This window comes from Heterocephalus glaber, unplaced genomic scaffold (assembly GCF_053883595.1).
Source record: "Heterocephalus glaber isolate CG9 unplaced genomic scaffold, H.glaber_assembly_v1.0 deba00001442, whole genome shotgun sequence".
In the NCBI taxonomy this organism is placed as follows: domain Eukaryota; kingdom Metazoa; phylum Chordata; class Mammalia; order Rodentia; family Bathyergidae; genus Heterocephalus; species Heterocephalus glaber.
The window spans coordinates 38,796,867-38,811,071 of NW_028258296.1; the positions used below are offsets into that span (position 1 = coordinate 38,796,867).

The 14,205-nt window shown below is 32.2% G+C and overlaps 1 protein-coding gene across 3 annotated transcripts in view; it reads right to left on the reverse strand.

Moving 5' to 3' along the window:
- The window catches only part of Col11a1 (collagen type XI alpha 1 chain), a 702,155-nt gene that overhangs the window by 672,927 nt on the left and 15,023 nt on the right, over positions 1-14,205 (reverse strand). For all 3 annotated transcript variants that reach the window (XM_021247828.2, XM_004869152.4, XM_021247827.2), the window contains exon 2: positions 8,443-8,501. The gene's annotated coding sequence lies outside the window, so the exon portion shown is untranslated. The remainder of the gene's footprint in view (positions 1-8,442; positions 8,502-14,205) is intronic.

Below are 14,205 nucleotides of genomic sequence, written 5' to 3' on the forward strand. Positions count from 1 at the left end.
ACAATACTAACTTGAACATAATATGACAAATTAAGGATGCATACTATGACCTGTAGAGACAGCACTTACAAAAGAAGTACAAAAACCAGATTTTAAAAAATCTGAGAGAAATTAAAATAGAAGTTTTAAAAGTAGCTACTATAGTTGACAGCTGAGGTGAGCTTAAAGGTGAGGACAATAAAAAATAATTGAAACTACTGCATAACAAAGTAAGAGTGGAGTTGGGTATGGCAGCGCACACATGTAATCCTAGCACTTGGGAGGCTGAGGCAGGAGGATTAGCATGAGTTCAAGGCCAACCTAGGCTGCATAGTGAATTTAAGATCAATCTGAACTATATAGTGAGGCTCTGTCTCAAAAATCAAACACAAAAACCAGAAAACAGTGAGAGAGGAGGACATTAATCAGCAAATACTTTGATTTGATTTCCCCTTTCTCTAGACAATGCAATTTCACTCTTCATTACTGTATATTGAATTATTGGCTTATATAAACTATTTATTTAAGTTCTTTTATTTTGAAATTGTTTGCAGCAACATATTATGCATGGAATAAGGCTTAATATGTAATACTTATGCTTGCAAACATAGAGAGGCCATACCCTTGGTACAAAGTTGTCAAGAGCCAAAAATATGTGATTTTATATGTACCAAGATGAATGTATCCATTATGTATCACAAAGATGTACTAATAAAAATAAAACAAAAAAATCCAAGAATACAACTATGGTAAAAAAAAAAAAGCCAAGAAAAAAATTTGATGAAATCTCTGAAGAAAAATGCCTGTGACTACAGTCCCATTCTTTCACTCTTCTTGTAACGTTAACATCTGTTGCTGTTAGTGGAAAAGGCTGAACTTGGAAAGGGATTGGGAATGATTGTAGAAATAGATATGTTTATACATTTGAGAAAATTTACTTGTTATAACTTGGCTTGAGATATACTAATAACTATGTTGATAATGCCCTAGATAATGGCTTATTTTCTAAAATTTACCTAAGACTTCAGAAGTCATAGAGTAACTGACCAACATAATGATTGTCACTATACTACTCAAGCATGTTTTGAGAGACTATCAGTCTTGTGGAGAATTAACCCTAGAGATGGGTAAATAAGACACACCTAACATATGACAAGTTTCACATTTTGGAATAACTTACTTACTAGCTTCCAAGTTGCTTTACAAGTTCCTGAAAGTAGCCAGAATTGTTAGTGTATCTTTAGAGTAAGGCTCACTTGGCCCCTGGTCTCTGTTTTACCCCTGAATGACTATCCAGATGGCATACATACTCTGCAATTTGTAGCTGCAGAAACTATGGCTGAGCCCTAGTTCCTGGTAAGTGATGTATCAAATAAATCACTCCTACTGGCAGGAGCTATATTTCTCTAATGACTTAAGTGGAATTAGCCCCAGAATTTTCCTGATATGATAATAATTTTTGATGACTTACTATATGAAACACAGGCCAAGTTCAATGCTATAGGCTATGGGCAGCAGATGTGTGTAAGTGGGAAATAATATAGTTAACAAGTATTTCTGAGTTGTTTACTAGATATTTTACACTAATTACTCATTTAACCCTTACTACTGGCCTATGCAATAGACATATTTATTGCTTATTTAGAAACTCATAAAACTTTGTTCAAGGGCAAGTCAATTTTTCTCAAAGTCATATTTGTCCAACACACTGTTATAATAATGAACAGAACCGGGATTGAAATTTAGGCCTGTGTTCTTCTGTCTAGTTCTTTAAGACATGAGTATCACAATGACTCTAAATTTGAATTTGCCACCATCAATGAGAAACTGAAAAGCCCCACTGAACACCAATTCTAATGGTAGGGTTAATGAAGTTACAGGAAAACTCATTAAAGAAAGTGCAGATCTTTAATGGTAATTGACCCATTAAACAGAACAATTGGGAAAGAGCCGTATTATTTGGTGTTCTAGTAAAATGAACATAAAAGTGCTTGGCTGATTTTTCTCAGATCTCTAGAATGTTTCTTTTAGGGCAAATAACCTCCACTCTGGAAAATCATAGTAGAAAGGAGGTGGTACACTAGTAACCAACATGAAGATAATGCTAATGATCAGACAGTATTCTAAATTCATCATACATATTAACTCATTCTTATAACATCTTAATGAGGAAAATACTATTATAGCTATTTTCAACACCACTTTATAGAAGAAACAATTGAGACAGAGAGTTTAAATCACAAAACAGATTAAAGAGTGGAACTGGAATCCAACCAATCAGATTCCACAGTCTATGTTTTAATCATTACACCATACAGCTGTGTGGTATAGTGAAAAGCAGACTCTGGAGTCAGGGTGCTTGAGTTCGAAAGCCAGCTTCACTGCATCCAAGTATATGACTTAGAGCATAAATTCTCTCAGCCTCAGCTTCCTCCTTTGAATACTGGAACAGTATCTTATACAGATGTCTATCAAAACTGAATAAAGTAGCCCACGAGCACTCAGCACAATGATTATGATAATGAAGTAAATTTTCCTCTCTGTTAGGTTAAGTAGGGTGAGGGAGATTAAATCAAAGAGAAACTAATACTTTTACTTTTATAATAGTAAATGGGCAAAAATCAACCAATATATAAATATATATATATACGAAAAATAGAGTATCCTTAACTATTATTTTAAAAAGCAGTGTTTGAAAACAGTTCTGCAGTTCAAGAAAATTATCACAACATTTTACCTAATCTAAGAAGTGACTGATTATATGATGTACCACTACCTTTAATGATATATTAACAAAAAGCTCCCAATTACCCACTGATAAATGTTTTTTGACTTATAATAATGAAAACATTATTGTGTATTTATTTAGACCACCTTTAAAGTATATCATATGGGGAAAATGTTAGTAAAGGAAATTAGTTTATTGAAAACTTCCTTACAGTCTGACCCTACTAGTTTCAATACAATATTGTTTTCTGTGTCATTAAAATTGCTAGTGATAGAGGATTTCTTAAAGGAGTTCTATATTGTTCACTTTAAGATTGTTTTTCAAGTTGCTGACATCCATTTTGAAAGTTGCAGTGGCAGTACTTTTATATTTGAATAAGCTTATTTTTAAATTTTGTTCCACTTCAATTAAATTTTGCTGAAATTTAAATAGCTTCTCTTTAAAATCAACAGAATGTTGATTTTAAATTGGCAAACTGAAGTTTTAATACTCTGCCAATTATCAATGGTGGTACATGCATTTGGTCATTTCAGTTACTCTTTGTTTTTAAATTTATCTACTTTAATAAATTTAGTAATTTTTCCTGATTCAAGTATACTGCTTAATGTGCAATAACAACGTGCAGTTTCAAAAACATACCTAACACAATAAAGTGAGTATATATATCACCATTCCCTCTTTATATATAGGCAGGCACTATTATGCCACAATTCTACAATTAGTTGACAATAGTTAATTATGAAATGTATGTTTATTTCAGATATTTTTAATATTTGTAAATAAATATATCTCCATTTTTATGAAATACAATACCCTAATTTACTACATTGGTCATCTGATAATATAAACATGTCATACTTTATCCTACCTTCATTAACCACTGTTTTCTTATCCTCTTCTTTGCATACTTAAATATGAACATTTTTAATATAGACAAAGACATGCTTCTCACATTCTACATCTATCATTTTTTGAAGAAATATCATATACTACAATATGCTCAGTCCTTTGTAAATCTGAAAGGTAAACTAACATCATATCAGAGGTTCAAGACAACATTTCAAATTTCAAATGCTGTGATTATTGAGTCATAAATCCTTTACTCTTCCCAGTAAAAGCTGCTAAATAGGCTTAGGCAGATAAGGATTCAACTGGGTCTCTGAATCCATCCACCATAACAATAATTAAATATAATTTCTTGCAGAATGATCTTTAAGATCTTGATATTTATCTTTTTTAAGTCTCTATCATTATATTGTTTAGTTGCATTTAAACATTTCTACTTTAATGCTATATTTTCTCTGACTAGAATAAATAGAATTTCAAAAGGCAATATAATTTTTCAAAGTATCTAACCAACTAATAGATAATAGATTGAGATTAAAGAACAAAAAGAACAGTCTGAATAAAACTGAAATCGCAAATTCAGATCTTTAACAATCTTCCTTAGGAAACCAAGTCATTTTGTTCTTAATAAGCTAAAGGAGAAAAAATTCTTAAAGAATTTGTACTATATTTTTCAATATGATTTTTAAGGTTGCACTGTGTTTCATCTCTGATATTTTGAACTAGAGTATCTTAGAATTTATTAAAATCACAGTATTTTAATATTTAAAGTATTTTAAGGCATTTCAGAAATTAGGGGCAATATATGCAATAAATACCATTTCACTGAGTGTGTATATATATATATATATTCTAATATCTGCAGCAAGAAAAAATGAAAAATGATACTGGTACATGATATAAAATGTAATTAGAGGTTATTGTTAGGATGTGTGTACCTTTAAGAATTAAAAGCCCTATACTCTTGAGTGAAATAAATAGGACACACATGTGTAAATACTGAATAGTTTCTCTGGTGTGAAAAATTAAAAGTGTAAATAGGGATCAAAATCTGTAATTGATACTGGGCAATAAGAAGAAAATGTCTAAAGGAGTAGGGGAAGTGGGAGGGGTAGGGGAAAGGAAAGAAGGGAAAAGAAAAAATATGAGAAAAGGAAAAACATGGAAACAAAGTCTTTGTAAATAGGGAAGGGTGGAGGGGGTGAAGGGAGGGCAGGGGAATGGGGAAAAAAATAAAAACCAAGATACATCATGTAAAGGTACAAATTCCCAATAATGAATATTAGCATATTGTATACCTAAAGTGTACCAATAAACTTAATGAAAAAAAAACGAATTAAAAGGCATTACCACATCTATTTTATCATTCACAGTTAGATTTAACTTATATACTAGAAATCAAAATTCAGTGGGCAGATGCACTGGTGCTCCAGGTTTAACATGAGACTTTGTAGGTCATCTGAGGAAACAGCTTCTTTGCTGTCAATGGGAAGAACAGAAAGTGAAGGATTTGGGAAGGTTGTAGGGACCAAATCTGGAAGGAGCACAAAACACTTTCATCTTCCATTAGGTGAAATTCAATTAGCTGACCACTTCTAACTGCAAGGGAATATCTTGAGAAAAAACAAAACAAAACAAAACAAGCTATGATTTGAATGAACACTTAGTGGTTATGTCACTTTTCTTAAGGGAATTTTTGTAATCATTAAATCAATTAATTCATATAGAGGACTTTAAAATATCTCATGAGAGGTATTCAATTAATGTTTGTTATTATTCTTAGGGGTGTTAATCCATCATAGTTAGAAAGATCTAGTTACCTGAAATATAAACATATGTTTGTTTTTTATAAGTTTATAAACAGATTTATTGAGGTATCCGGTCATAAAATTGTCCCCATTTTCTGGCAATCTAATGCAGGGCATCCTCATATTATCCTCCCCAAAACTATCTAAACAAAGCCCTAATATTGTAACATTTATTTTAGCACCTTCTTGCTGAATAGTCCTACAATTCTCCATGTATGTATTTTTTTTCTTCTTATAACAATAAACCTAACTGTTCAACTAAGTACTGTACAACCCTGGTGGTCTTTAGCTGAAGGTCATTGATAATACATAAAAATTAACAACCTACACATTTTCTTCACTTTTGCTCAACATCATTATTTATCTGCAATGTTGCTTTTATAGTGTCATAGTTGTTCCTCTAAAATCAAATTTTAAAAATTTTGTAGCTTATATAACTTCAAAAAACTTAGTTCCATTTTCCATTTAGTGATTGGTATACATGTTCTTTTGTTTATTAATATCCTTCAAATACTCTATCAAACAGCTGCTCTCAGTTAATATTTAATTCATTTCAGATAAGTTCCTTTAAGAGCTTATTAAAGCCACATTCTGAATTGGAATTCACCATTTAAAAGCATGCTGAGACAGATTATGGTTTGTGATTTCAAAGTACAATGTGAAAACTATAATACTATTTATTTTAGCAGGATAAAATAAGATGCAATTGCACTAATTTTCATATTGAATTGCTGCCTAGAAAAATTCTTTAATCACCAGTTTAAGAAGAGTAATATATTTAATGTAATAAACATTTAAGTAAATGAAGCTTTTTAGTACTTTGTTATCAACTGCAAATCACTTTAGCAGGGAAAACTTTCTCATGAATTCCATTTTCACTTTCTCATCTAACCAAATTGCACTAGCTTGGGGCAATTTTCTTCTAAATTACTGTATCAAAATATCACAAAACTGTAAGTCAAAAAGACTTAACAAAAACAGAGCTGTGAAATGATATAATTCTTCCAAGAACTTTTCAAAAACTTGGCAAAATTGAAAAGCTTTAGAAAATTATCAAACCTTGCTTTCTACATATTTCTGAGAATCTATCAAAATAAAGAAAAACAAAAAAGGGAGGTAACATTTACAATACAGACAAAAATTTATCAAAGAAGTTCTTCAAACTAAAATTTATAATGTTGGAAAACTAAATTCGTAATATGTCAATACATAATTCATTTAGGCATTCATATGTGAATTATATCCCCAAATAATTTAATACATTTTGATCATTTATAATTTCTTTTCTTTAGCTTTATTGAAATATAACTGACAAATATATATATGTATATATATATACTTAAGGTGTACAGATTGATGTTTTATGTACATATACACTGTGAAATAATCACTGCAAACAAGCATGTTAACATATTTATCACCTTACACAGTTACAGTTTCTTTTTTGTGTGTAGTAAGAACACTTAAACATCATCTTAGACTATCGCCTACTGAGCTTTAGATGGCTAGTCACATAATGATCGCAGATGAATCTAGCCCAATTGCTGATATACAGAACTGTATAGTGTTTAAACCTCCAAGATTCTCAGTAGTTTGTTAGAGGTAATAAATAACTGATAAATAGAAGAGGCAAGGGCAAAATGGGTACTGGGGGGGTATGGTCAAAGTTACATACAGATACAAATATGCCAAAATGAAATGCTCTATTCTGAATAACAAATATACACTAATAAAATAGAAATAAGTCCTAAGAATTAGAGTCTACAGTACTAAAAATCAAGAATAAATGACATCAGCTTTGGGACTGGTTAAAGAATGGAGTCTTAAAAAGCAGAAACGAATCTATTAGTAAAGGCTGAAAAAATGGTGAGAAACTGCTATAGGGGATGAGTAGGAGCTACATACCAACATGATATATACCAGTGAGAGTATGTACACTGTGAAGACTCCAATCAGGACCCCAGGAAACAGACATGTGTAAAGGGTGCAGACAGAAAGATTTTGTGAGTAAAGATGTACAACTAGCATTTGAGGGGATAGACAAGTAACCAGGAAAGAATGAACCAATGAAACAGGTATCAAGGAGGGGTCAGAAAGCTGTTTGTGAGAAATTTGATATGTATTCTAGACTTTAAAAATACAAGTAACTTTTGACTTACAATCACCCTTTTGTCAAATTGTCCTGAGTCACAGCATTTTTTAAAATAGCCAAAAGATCTTTTAAAACAGCCTCAAAATATTAAACATGGATTAAATAATAATGGTACAGTCAAACTGTGGAACCACCATATGTTTATATTAAAATTCAGAGTATGCTGCCTCAAAACATGGCACCTTGGCATTTTAGGAAAGAACAGAAGGAAGGTCACTCTTACACCTTCCTCTCTCCCTTTTCCTCTAAAGCCGGCCATTAAACCTAGCTAAACTTCTTCAGATGTTAGATCATAAAATCTTCATTCCAGAGGAGTCCTCCCTGTACCTGGAAAAAAAGGCTCTGAAGTCATAAGCACTAAGAAGTGTCTAAACAAATATGTCTTACCATGTTGTTTTCAGCTTATAACCATTGGATCATAAACTTTTGTCTTTCAGTCATATTTCTACATAATTGTTCATTAAACGTACAATTTCTTCATTAGGCTTTTCATTTCTGAAATTTCTCATATCAATGTAAAACATTAAATAAATTTATATGCTTTTCTCTTATACTCTGTCATTTGTTGTAAGGGTCTTAGTCATGAACCTTCCTGGATGTGAGGAAAAGATATATTACTTTTTCTCATTCACACATACATATATATATATATATATATATATATATATATATGAATGTGTATAAGAAAAAGTCTGGAAGTATATACAGTGAAATACTAATGGTCATATCTGAACAGTTGGGTAATTATTGATTTTTATTAGTATTTTTAAATTTCCCTATTAAAAATATATGTAAGCCAAAATACTAAATACTAGAGAATATAAAAGAGAGATTACATGACTTGACATGAAGTATATTATTCACAACTTAAAACCATTTCATTGAATTTGAGTGATCCATGCAATTTATAAGTGAATGGAAGTACTCACTTCATGTAGATGTCATGAGGATGAAACAAGAAAGGGTGGATGAAGAGCTTAACCAGTCCCTGAAACATGGATAGAAAGTAAACAATCAATGAGTACCAGTTTAAAAAACTTAGAGAACAATATCCATATTCTAGTAGGCATGCTTTGTACTCAAGTTACCTTCAGTAGGTCATTTAGCCTCTTTCAATTTCAGGTTCCTCATATGTAAACTGGAAGTAGGAGAGAGTTACATGTATTTTGTCCTAAAGTAAAAAATTCAACGGGATACTATACAGTATTCTATCCCTAAGCCTTGGTTTAGAAATATTTCTAAATGACTAAAAAAGGAGTTGAGACAGCAAACCAATATATGGCTTACAAGAAGCTTGACTGTGAAACGAAGGCATGAGTCTGACTGGGATACACAGGACTAAGGAAGGGTGTTTTCAAGACAGGAGAAACTGAGTACACTTTTTTTTTTAATGAAGAGAAGAAAACAGTGAAGAGTGAAAAAATGTATCTGTGAAGATAGAAATGATAATTTGTGTGTCCCTGATTAAATGAGAGTAATGTCTCTAAAGTATGGGAGAGGCATTTATTTACCTTCATCTTTTTTTCTTGTGAGGCGGGCACTGAAGTAAGGATGGATGTCAACATGGAAGAATTTATAAGAAAAGATATTTTTTTGGCATGTCCCTCCTTGAGTGAGCTTCTACCTGAAGCTTGGGCAACATTCACTTTTGGCTCACAGTTTCTGCTATCATTATTATTCTCATTCATTTTCTGTTGTCCTTGGTGTTTTAGAAAAGCATCATGACCCTGACTAAAATCTGAGGGTCAGGGACTTAGAAAGGTAGTTCATTAAATTAAAAAAAATAAGAAGACACTTATTTATGTACTTGAGTAGTATCTTATCCCCCAAATTATTTTTACATTCCAGATAACTTAACATAATTAAGCCTCAGTAATTTGAATTCTCACTTCATATAAACACTGGTTAACACAAAGTATGTGCTTGTTCCTTTAGTACTCCAAATTAACATTTTGTATACTTTTAATTTGTGGGGTTATGGAAAAGGAACATTTTAAAGATATTTTTGGCAGGTGCACTGGCCAACTTTACTGAATCTACTCATTAATATAAGGGAGCATTTTCCATGAATCGCACAAAAACTGAAAGTAAAAACTTGCTGGGTAATGATTCTTGTTTACTTGTTCTGGCAAATGATTTGATTTATGATTGAACTATTTCATTATACATGACTGTGTGCTAAATAATAAATAACATATAGGAGCTAAGACAGATGGCTAACAACACATGAAGGAGACTATAACACTGTGAGGTTTTCCAGTGAATTATAATTTGTGCAGCTATATTGCAATTATCATTATTATCATCACCACTACCACCATTATCATTTTACTTTCATGTGGAACAGCAGTTTCTCTTAGAAAATAAGAATGAAAGTACTTCATATTTACTATGTTGGTCATGCCCTTTGTATTAAGGTTTTCCAAAGAAACAGAACCAAAATATATGTACAGATATTTATGTGTGTATGTGTATAAAGAAGTTTATTTTAATATTATTTTTTAAGGAACTGGCTTATGTGATTACAGTATGGAAAGTACAGCAGATATAGGGTGGGCCAGCAGGCTAGAAACTCAGGGTAGAGTTCAAGTGTGAAGGTCCTTTGCTACAGAAATCCCTCATACTTAGAGGAAGCCAGTCTGTTCTGGTCAGGTCTTTAACTGATTGAACAAAGCCTATCCAATGTAATGGAGCACAAATGTATCAAAAGTCCACCAATTTAATGTTAACATGCACACACAGTCTCACAAAAATATCAACAATGTTTGACAACCTATCTGGGTAATGTGGCCCAATCTAGTTGACATAAAAACTATCCATTACATTCCTTTTTTAAAAAAATAGGAAAACATTTATTAGCACATTTTAGGCACACATAATGATCCTGTTTAATTGTAGTCAACTTTAATGTAACTTCAAAAATTGCACTGGAAGAATAGGCAGTTGTGTGAAAGAGCTGGATATAATAATTCACCACCAGGGAGAAAACTCTTTCCAATTCCCGCTTCTATCATTTCTGCTAGGCCAGATAGGTAAGTTGTGGGCAAGACATGCAACTTGCCTGCCTTTAATCTCAGCCCTCAATCTCCAAACTCTTCACCTAGGAGAGCAAACCACCCAATATTTGCCTGTCTTTATGCTCAAAAATGCAGCTGGCATTGTCCTGTCCTGTATTTCTGCCCTCTTCTCCCAACCCCTTCACTTTGACTTTTAACTATTCTCTTCCCTCTTCTACTTGGAAATTTCCGAGCCCAGGAATTCCTCCACTTTGCCTATTTCATAGTAATAAACCTTGGAATAGCTTGTCATCATTGGCTCTGCTGCAGTATTTGACATCTAACACTTTATGTGGGCAGGCATACAGGAAGAACAAATGGCCAATTGGGCAAGGACAATAACTGCTCTAAACCCTTCACCATGAACATTTCTAGAAAAATGCAGGAGGTAAAACTTCTAGTTTTTACTCAATGTGCAAATGAACACAATGTTAATTTTATAATTTTGAAAATAATATTTAATTAAAATTTAGTCTAATTAGAATACCTCAAATGAGTAACACCCTGCATATTTTGTATGCATTTTAAACAGAGTATTACCAAGTAGAGTACAAACAAGACAGAAATTTATTCTCACACAAGTTATAACCTCAAGGTGATATAGCAGGTTCACTATACAAAGCAATTAGAAGGTCAATACCCTTTTCTCCTGTGGTTTGCTTACTTTGAGGTTCTAGATGGCTACCCATCACCTATCTAAATCCCAATAGGAATATAAGAGAAAGGGTGACTAAAATGCTTATTTTCCTTTTCTTTAAGAGTTTTACATAAAGGTGGCAGAGATGATATCTCTCTGGTCACTTCCCATTATCCACTACACAAAAACACTTAACTTGAAAGGAGAATGCAAAACCTCTTCTTTAGTTCAGATGGCCTTGTGCTTGGTTTTACGAGTAAAGGGGGGAAGAAGGATGATGGGGCACAAAAAAGCAACAATGTTGACTACATATCCTATACTTCAATATAATAATTACGCGTGTGTGTGTGTGTGTGTGTGTGTGTGTGTTTAGAGGAAAAAGTTAATTCACAGGTTGAAATTAATTAAAATGGTAACAATACATCTGCTATTATGGTAAGGAAATTCATCTCTGTTGCTAAGAATTTATTTTATATCACAAGGCATACTAGACTCATTTTATTTATGACAATTTCTAAACACCGGAAAATTTCTCTGTAGATTGCAAACTCTGTGGTATATCTGTTAGTCACATGAAAGAAAATACCTTTGTAACAGTAAGTGCCCACTATTGCCACAATTATGTATATAATAAATCACCCTACAACTCAGAGGCATAAAATAAAAAATAATTTATTCTTGTTTACAAACCAATCAATACGCTGGCTAGAAGTTTGCTTATTTCATCTGAGCTTGATTCCAAACTAAACTGTACACCTCAGGTCTCTCTGTGCATCTTTCTTGGATCAGTAGGTCAAGCGGGATAAGAAGAAAACATGTTCTTTAAATGATAGTAACAGAAGTGTAAAATAGTAAGCTTAATTTCTGTCTTATTCTTCAGGCTTCTACTAGTGGCATATTTGCTAAAAATCTATAGGTTATTGCTGGTATATATTCATCCAAAATCAAGAGCTAAAGAATTACCTCCTGCCCATCTTGACACATAGTAAAGGTACAGATTTATGTTATTACATAACATATATAGTCAGGGTAAAAATCATGAATACAGGCTCACTTCTAAAATCTCATTTGACAGAAAAAGTAAACAAGAATCATTATCCAGTAAGTTTTTACTTTCAGTTTTTGTGCAATTCATGGAAATTCAATGCCTATATGTATCGTATAATGTTTAAATCAAGTTACGCATATTCCTCAAACATTTATCATTTCTTTATGATGAAAAAAATCAAAAATCCTTTCTCTGAGCTTTTTGAAATATGCAGTAATTATCGTTATACTACTACTTGGGCAGTAGACCAGAACTTCTTGTTCCTATCTAATTATAACTTGCTACCCATTGATCAACCTTTCCTCATCTCTCTCTCCCCTCTTGTCTCTCCAGCCTCTGGCAACTACTATTTTATTTTAGTCTCTATAAGATCCGCGTTTTTTTAGATTCTACACATAAGATGAGGTGGTACTCATCTTTCTGTGCCAGGCTTTTAATAAAAATCTGCAGCTTTTCAAAATGTACATTTCATTATTATTTCTGTAGTCACTTTATTGTGCAATAGCACACCAGAACTTCTGATACAAAGGAGAGTTTATCATCACACAAAAAGATATTCTCTGAACATTTCCAAATATTGCAAAACAATATGAAGAGCAATACTCATTTTTTTACAAATATATGTGAATAATATAAAGGATTGGAAGAATTATAATGTTACAATATTTTATTATCAGTTGTTGGGATTATTTTTTCTTTCATTTTGGTAGTGAGTAGGGAGTTTCAACAAGTTATAATTATTCTTCAAAAATCAGTCTTTAGGATGACAAAGTCTGGTGTATTTGTGGAACAATAATGTAGTTTAAAAATATACTTGGATAATGACTTTTCACCGGTGATAGCTCATCTCATTAAGCCTTTTCAAGTTAGACATAAAATAATTTTATGAATCAGGTCTGAAGAAGTGGAAATGCGGTTAGTGGATAGAGAGGAAGTAGAAGTCAATACAAGTTTTAGAATTCATACTATAAATCTTCCTGTGTTACAAGAAATCATTCTCAATGAATGTTTTCTTCCACTCTTGGATCATCTAATTGAGAAAGACTATCAGTACATTTAAGTAGCTGCCAATATTACTAATGGTAGCATCTTAGTTATGTCTGGGTTAACTTAAAAATGTAATAGTTTGAAAAATGTATATTCTTTTCATTTTAGAACATACAAACTGGGTACAGAATTAAACTATAGGTCATCACCTTTTTTACTAAGGAGAGGTGCTGTAGTCTGAATATTTGGTCCTATCCCCCAGATTAATGTGTTAAAATCCTAACTGCTAAGGCTAGGGCATTAGGAGAATGGCCTTTCGGGTGCTGATTTAATAATGAGTGTATTAGTGCCCTTGTAAAAGAGGCCCCAGAAAGCTGTTCTGTCCTTTCTACTATGAGGACATTGTGCCGTGAACAAAATATGAGAAAAGACCACACTAGATATAGTCTGTGAGTGCCTTGATCTTGGATTTCTTAACTTCCAAAACTGTGAAAAATAAATTTGTCATTTATAAGCTATATAGTTTATGTTATTTTGTAATATCAGCCAAGGAGTTGATAAGGGGAGAGAAAGGGAAAAGAACTTCTTTTAGTTAAAAATACATTATAACTAGGCACAAATGAGAAAAGAATATTAAAAAATACTTTTTATAAGTCTGTATCATTCAATAGCTAATTTTTTCAAGAAATAAGAAAATAATGATTCTAAATATTATTATGAGAACTATTGCCATTAAAGTACTATTATTCATTTTTATGACTATATTTCTGAACATATTATGATAAAGCTAACTTTCCAAAGCATGTGCACAGACACACACACACACACACACACACATTTAGCCAGTTCTAGTAATTACTAGTTATAAAGTTAATTTAAATAATTGTGGCAGTTAAGAAAGAGTGTCAACTTGACTGGTTTTCCTATCCACCAGGGAAACTCATAGAGCACACTCCTGGACGGG